The sequence below is a fragment of the Paramisgurnus dabryanus genome, unplaced genomic scaffold (assembly GCF_030506205.2).
Source record: "Paramisgurnus dabryanus unplaced genomic scaffold, PD_genome_1.1 h2tg000300l_1_48282__unordered_in_group22, whole genome shotgun sequence".
In the NCBI taxonomy this organism is placed as follows: Eukaryota; Metazoa; Chordata; class Actinopteri; order Cypriniformes; family Cobitidae; genus Paramisgurnus; species Paramisgurnus dabryanus.
This window is the reverse complement of record NW_027394184.1, coordinates 32,501-40,000: the sequence shown is the minus strand read 5'-3', so window position 1 is coordinate 40,000 and position 7,500 is coordinate 32,501.

Here is a 7,500-nt window from a genome sequence, read left to right as displayed (position 1 = left end):
CATAGCGGCTGGCGGCCCTGGCCCGCCCGAGACGAAGCGCCTTCGTCGGTCAGACAGATAGGGTCGAGGACCCTGGAAGTGCGAGAGCCACCCGACTCGACTTCCACGGCGGCCCGGAGGCCGGGCCCGTCCCCGTCCGTGCCCGGGGACGGGGCACCTTCGTCGGTCAAACGCGTTGGTCTTGGACCCTGGAAGTGCACGAGCCACCCGACTCGACTTCCATAGCGGTCGGCGGCCCCGTACCGCCCCAGACAGAGCACCTTCGTCGGTCACGAAGAGAGGGTCTTGGACCCTGGAAGTGCACGAGCCACCCGACTCGACTTCCATAGCGGTCGGCGGCCCTGTCCCGCCCCAGACGATGCACCTTCGTCTGTCACACAGATAGGGTCTTGGACCCTGGAAGCCGTCCCCCTCGACTTCCGTAACGGTCGGCGGCCCTGTCCCGCCGCAGACGGGTCACCACTCCGTCTGTCTGTAGGGTCTTGGACCCTGGAAGCCGCCCCACTCGACTTCCATCGCGGTCGGCGGCCCTGGCCCGCCGCAGACGGGTCGCCACTCCGTCTGTCTGTAGGGTCTTGGACCCTGGAAGCCGCCCCACTCGACTTCCATCGCGGTCGGCGGCCCTGGCCCGCCGCAGACGGGTCGCCACTCCGTCTGTCTGTAGGGTCTTGGACCCCGGAAGCCGCCTCACTCGACTTCCATCGCGGTCGGCGGCCCTGTCCCGCCGCAGACGGTGTGCCACTCCGTCTGTCACACAGATACATAAGGGTGTCTCGGAACCCCGGACGCCGACCGAGACGAAACGCGTGGGGTCGGTGCGCCCGAGAGGGTAGGGTGCCCCGGGGCCGGCCGCTCGCCCGACCGGCTTCCGGGACTCCTTGACCGCTCGGGAGACCTATCCACGCGCCCGCCCGACCGGCGGCCGGGGGCCCTCGACCGCCACACGCGTACCGACGACCGGGGGGTTTCCGTTTTACGGCCGACGCCGAGATCCTTCGACGGTTCCAACATGGGTTGTTACGCTTTTGTGTTCGCCCGTGTCTGAGCATATATGGTCGGGTCGAACCTTTGAGGCCGTAGCCTGGAGATCCAGGGCGGATCTTATCTCACAACACGTGTGTCTTTGAGGCCGTAGCCTAGATCCAGAGACTTTAGGATCTTTTTAGCAGTTTTAAGGCCGTAGCCTTGATCCAGGGCGGATCTTTTGAGCAGCTTTAAGGCCGTAGCCTTGATCCAGGGCGGATCTTTTCACAGGTTTTAAGCCGAAGCGCCTTGATCCAGGGACTTTTGGATCTTTTTTTGCCGTTTTTAGGCCGTAGCCTTGATCCAGGGCGGATCGTTTTGCGGCCGTAGCCGAGTTCCATCACCCAAGGTAGCTTTAGTTTTTAGGCATTAGCCTTGATGATCCAGGGCGGATCGTTTTGCGGCCGTAGCCGAGTTCCATCACCCAAGGTAGCTTTAGTTTTTAGGCATTAGCCTTGATATGATCCAGGCCGGATCTTTCCGCCTAGGCGGCATGCGGATATGGGTTACCCGTCTTTCGACACTCGCCCGGGGCGCTGCCTCACATCAGACGCCCTTCGTCCGTTCCAACCGTTCCAGTTCTTTTAACGGTTTTTCGTTCATCGCACACCGACGCGCACAGACCTTTCTTGGGATCTGCCGCAGGGAGGGAGGACGCTGGAGGTCCACTTTCGAAGCAACCCATCCCTATATACCCGATGGCACCTGTTCAAACGACCGCCCCTTGAGAGAAGGGGCCCTTCCCGTGGCTCGTCCGGGAGGAGGCGCCCGCGTCGGAAGGCGCCGTAAGGTCGGAGACCCTGGAAGTGCACGAGTCACCCGCTTTTACCTCCAGGCCCTCTGTCGTACTTCTCGTGTCCGCTCACGAGACCTCGTTTCGGCTTTATGGAAGTGCACGAGTCACCCGCTTTTGCCTTTTCTGGAAGTGCACGAGTCACCCGCTTTTGCTTCCAGGCCCTCTGTCGTACTTCTCGTGTCCGCTCACGAGACCTCTCTTCGGCCTGGGGGTGCGCCACGTACACCCCCGCGTCCGCATTCGAGTCACCTCTTCGGGCTCATGAGGTAGGGTCGGTGACCCTGGAAGTCAGAGACTTCCAGGCCTTCTGTCGTACACCCTCGCGTCCGCTCACGAGACCTCTCTTCGGCCTGGGGGTGCGCCACGTACACCCTCCCGCGTCCGCTTTCGAGTCACCCATCTGGGCTACGGAGGTAGGGACGTGTGCCCTGGAAGAACCAGACTTCCAGGAGGGAGGGCCGCCCTGTCAGGCCCGCTTTCGAGTCACCCATCTGGGCTACGGAGGTAGGGACGGGTGCCCTGGAGGAACCAGACTTCCAGGAGGGAGGGCCGCCCTGTCAGGCCCGCTTTCGAGTCACCCATCTGGGCTACGGAGGTAGGGACGGGTGCCCTGGAGGAACCAGACTTCCAGGAGGGAGGGCCGCCCTGTCAGGCCCGCTTTCGAGTCACCCATCTGGGCTACGGAGGTAGGGACGTGTGCCCCGGAGGAACCGGACTTCCAGGAGGGAGGGCCGCCCTGTCAGGCCCGCCTCGGAGTCACCTCTCTGGGCTAAGGAGGCAGGGACGTGTGCCCTGGAGGAACCAGACTTCCAGGAGGGAGGGCCGCCCTGTCAGGCCCGCTTTCGAGTCACCCATCTGGGCTACGGAGGTGGGGACGGGTGCCCTGGAGGAACCAGACTTCCAGGAGGGAGGGCCGCCCTGTCAGGCCCGCCTCGGAGTCACCTCTCTGGGCTAAGGAGGCAGGGACGTGTGCCCTGGAGGAACCAGACTTCCAGGAGGGAGGGCCGCCCTGTCAGGCCCGCTTTCGAGTCACCCATCTGGGCTACGGAGGTGGGGACGGGTGCCCTGGAGGAACCAGACTTCCAGGAGGGAGGGCCGCCCTGTCAGGCCCGCCTCGGAGTCACCTCTCTGGGCTAAGGAGGCAGGGACGTGTGCCCTGGAGGAACCAGACTTCCAGGAGGGAGGGCCGCCCTGTCAGGCCCGCCTCGGAGTCACCTCTCTGGGCTAAGGAGGCAGGGACGTGTGCCCTGGAGGAACCAGACTTCCAGGAGGGAGGGCCGCCCTGTCAGGCCCGCTTTCGAGTCACCCATCTGGGCTACGGAGGTAGGGACGTGTGCCCTGGATGAACCGGACTTCCAGGAGGGAGGGCCGCCCTGTCAGGCCCGCTTTCGAGTCACCCATCCGGGCTACGGAGGTAGGGACGTGTGCCCTGGAGGAACCAGACTTCCAGGAGGGAGGGCCGCCCTGTCAGGCCCGCCTCGGAGTCACCTCTCTGGGCTAAGGAGGCAGGGACGTGTGCCCTGGAGGAACCAGACTTCCAGGAGGGAGGGCCGCCCTGTCAGGCCCGCCTCGGAGTCACCTCTCTGGGCTAAGGAGGCAGGGACGTGTGCCCTGGATGAACCGGACTTCCAGGAGGGAGGGCCGCCCTGTCAGGCCCGCTTTCGAGTCACCCATCTGGGCTACGGAGGTAGGGACGTGTGCCCTGGAGGAACCAGACTTCCAGGAGGGAGGGCCGCCCTGTCAGGCCCGCCTCGGAGTCACCTCTCTGGGCTAAGGAGGCAGGGACGTGTGCCCTGGATGAACCGGACTTCCAGGAGGGAGGGCCGCCCTGTCAGGCCCGCTTTCGAGTCACCCATCTGGGCTACGGAGGTAGGGACGTGTGCCCTGGAGGAACCAGACTTCCAGGAGGGAGGGCCGCCCTGTCAGGCCCGCCTCGGAGTCACCTCTCTGGGCTAAGGAGGCAGGGACGTGTGCCCTGGAGGAACCGGACTTCCAGGAGGGAGGGCCGCCCTGTCAGGCCCGCTTTCGAGTCACCCATCTGGGCTACGGAGGTAGGGACGTGTGCCCCGGAGGAACCAGACTTCCAGGAGGGAGGGCCGCCCTGTCAGGCCCGCCTCGGAGTCACCTCTCTGGGCTAAGGAGGCAGGGACGTGTGCCCTGGAGGAACCGGACTTCCAGGAGGGAGGGCCGCCCTGTCAGGCCCGCTTTCGAGTCACCCATCTGGGCTACGGAGGTAGGGACGGGTGCCCCGGAGGAACCAGACTTCCAGGAGGGAGGGCCGCCCTGTCAGGCCCGCCTCGGAGTCACCTCTCTGGGCTAAGGAGGCAGGGACGTGTGCCCTGGAGGAACCGGACTTCCAGGAGGGAGGGCCGCCCTGTCAGGCCCGCTATCGAGTCACCCATCTGGGCTACGGAGGTGGGGACGTGTGCCCTGGAGGAACCAGACTTCCAGGAGGGAGGGCCGCCCTGTCAGGCCCGCCTCGGAGTCACCTCTCTGGGCTACGGAGGTAGGGACGTGTGCCCTGGAGGAACCGGACTTCCAGGAGGGAGGGCCGCCCTGTCAGGCCCGCCTCGGAGGCCTCCCCTCGGGCAGGGGAGGCAGGGTCGGGGACCCTGGAGGAACCGGACTTCCAGGAGGGAGGGCCGCCCTGTCAGGCCCGCCTCGGAGGCCTCCCCTCGGGCAGGGGAGGCAGGGTCGGGGACCCTGGAGGTGCCGGACCTCCAGGGGGACGGAGGCCGAACCCGTGGCCGGGGAGGGTGAGCCTTGCCGGGCTAGGCTCGCGCGGGTTCGAAGGCCTGGTTCGAGAGGACCCCTTCCCCTATATACCCGATGGCACCTGTTCACACTACTGCCCTTTCGAGAGGGGACCCCGACCGGTCCGCGGCCGGGACGGCGCACCTCGGTCGGCCTCGGCGAGTGGGTCGGGGTGCCTGGAGGTGCGCGAGCGGCCCGCCTGGAAGTGCGCGAGCCACCCGACTCTGGCGGCCGGCGCCCCCGGGCCCGTGCCCGCGGCCGACTCGTCTGACCCGGCATCGTCAAGGTCACCAATACCACGGAGCGTCTACGACGCCCCGTTTCCGAGATATCGGCCAATGAACTGCCGGGCGCCGTATCTCGGCCGGGGAAGGTCCTACGGACTCGGGGCCGGGCTCGTCGGAAAGGTCTCGCCCGGGGCTTTCCGACGAGACCGGCCGCGGGTCCGTGCGACCCCGGGGGCCCGAGATACTTCCGGTCGAAAATTCGAATTTCGTTACCGCGCTGCTCCGGCGCCCCGGGTCCGGGGCCTTCGCCCTTCGGGTGGGTGGCTCCTCCGCGGGGGGCCTTTCGAACGAGCCCACCCGCGCGTCGCTAGCCCTTTCCGGGGCCGAGATACGGCCTACCCCCGCGGGATTTTCCCACGGCCGTTTCTCGGGCGCCTCGGGTCCGGGGCCTTCGCCCTTCGGGTCGGTCGCTATGCCGGAGGGGAGCTTTCGAACGAGCCCTCCCTCGAGTCTCTGGCCCTTTCCCGGGCCGAGATACGGGCGGGTGGTCGCGGAATTTTCGCTCGTCCGGGGCTCCGGCGCCCCTAGCGTCCGCCTCGGAGGTCGCCCGGACGCGCGGCCGGTCTCGTTCGAAAGGTCCGTCCCGGGGCTTTCCGACGAGCCCGGCCTCGGGTCCGTGCGACCCCGCCCGCCGGAGATACGTCCGGTCGAAGCTCGCGGAAATTCCCGCGGCCGTATCTCGGGCGCCTCGGGTCCGGGGCCTTCGCCCTTTGGGTCGGTCGCTCCGCCGGAGGGGGCCTTTCGAACGAGCCTACCCGCGAGCCTCTAGCCCCTTCCCCGGCCGAGATACGGCGGTCTGTGCCCGGATTTTCCCACGGCCGTTTCTCGGGCGCCTCGGGTCCGGGGCCTTCGCCCTTCGGGTCGGTCGCTATGCCGGAGGGGAGCTTTCGAACGAGCCTACCCGCGAGCCTCTAGCCCTTTCCCCGGCCGAGATACGGCGGTCTGTGCCCGGATTTTCCCACGGCCGTTTCTCGGGCGCCTCGGGTCCGGGGCCTTCGCCCTTCGGGTCGGTCGCTATGCCGGAGGGGGGCTTTCGAACGAGCCTACCCGCGAGCCTCTAGCCCTTTCCCCGGCCGAGATACGGCGGTCCCTCCCCGGATTTTCCCACGGCCGTTTCTCGGGCGCCTCGGGTCCGGGGCCTTCGCCCTTCGGGTCGGTCGCTATGCCGGAGGGGAGCTTTCGAACGAGCCTACCCGCGAGCCTCTAGCCCTTTCCCCGGCCGAGATACGGCGGTCTGTGCCCGGATTTTCCCACGGCCGTTTCTCGGGCGCCTCGGGTCCGGGGCCTTCGCCCTTCGGGTCGGTCGCTATGCCGGAGGGGGGCTTTCGAACGAGCCTACCCGCGAGCCTCTAGCCCTTTCCCCGGCCGAGATACGGCGGTCCCTCCCCGGATTTTCCCACGGCCGTTTCTCGGGCGCCTCGGGTCCGGGGCCTTCGCCCTTCGGGTCGGTCGCTATGCCGGAGGGGAGCTTTCGAACGAGCCTACCCGCGAGCCTCTAGCCCTTTCCCCGGCCGAGATACGGCGGTCTGTGCCCGGATTTTCCCACGGCCGTTTCTCGGGCGCCTCGGGTCCGGGGCCTTCGCCCTTCGGGTCGGTCGCTATGCCGGAGGGGGGCTTTCGAACGAGCCTACCCGCGAGCCTCTAGCCCTTTCCCCGGCCGAGATACGGCGGTCCCTCCCCGGATTTTCCCACGGCCGCAGCACGGGCGCCTTTGCTCGGATCGACTCGCCCTTTGGGTCGGTCGCTCCACGCGAGGGGACCTTTCGAACGAGCCTACCCGCGAGCCTCTAGCCCTTTCCCCGGCCGAGATACGGCGGTCCCTCCCCGGATTTTCCCACGGCCGCAGCTCGGGCGCCCTTGCTCGGATCGACTCGCCCTTCGGGTCGGTTGCTCTACCGGAGCGGCCCTATCCAACGAGCCAACCCGCTTCTCTCTAACCCTAAGCCCGGCCGAGATACGGCGGTCCCTCCGCGGATTTTCCCACGGCCGCAGCTCGGGCGCCTTTGCTCGGATCGACTCGCCCTTTGGGTCGGTTGCTCTACCGGAGCGGCCCTATCCAACGAGCCAACCCTCGTCTCTCTAACCCTAAGCCCGGCCGAGATACGGCGGTCCCTCCGCGGATTTTCCCACGGCCGCAGCTCGGGCGCCTTTGCTCGGATGAACTCGCCCTTTGGGTCGGTTGCTCTACCCGAGCGGACCTTTCCAACGAGCCAACCCTCGTCTCTCTAACCCCAAGCCCGGCCGAGATACGGGGTACCACCGCCTGACCTTTAAACGGCCGTAACTCGGGCGCCTTTGCTCGGATCGACTCGCCCTTTGGGTCGGTTGCTCTACCGGAGCGGCCCTATCCAACGAGCCAACCCTCGTCTCTCTAACCCTAAGCCCGGCCGAGATACGGGGTACCACCGCCTGACCTTTAAACGGCCGTAACTCGGGCGCCTTTGCTCGGATCGACTCGCCCTTTGGGTCGGTTGCTCCACCCGAGGGGACCTTTCCAACGAGCCAACCCTCGTCTCTCTAACCCTAAGCCCGGCCGAGATACGGGGTACCACCGCCTGACCTTTAAACGGCCGTAACTCGGGCGCATTTGCTCGGATCGACTCGCCCTTTGGGTCGGTTGCTCCACCCGAGGGGACCTTT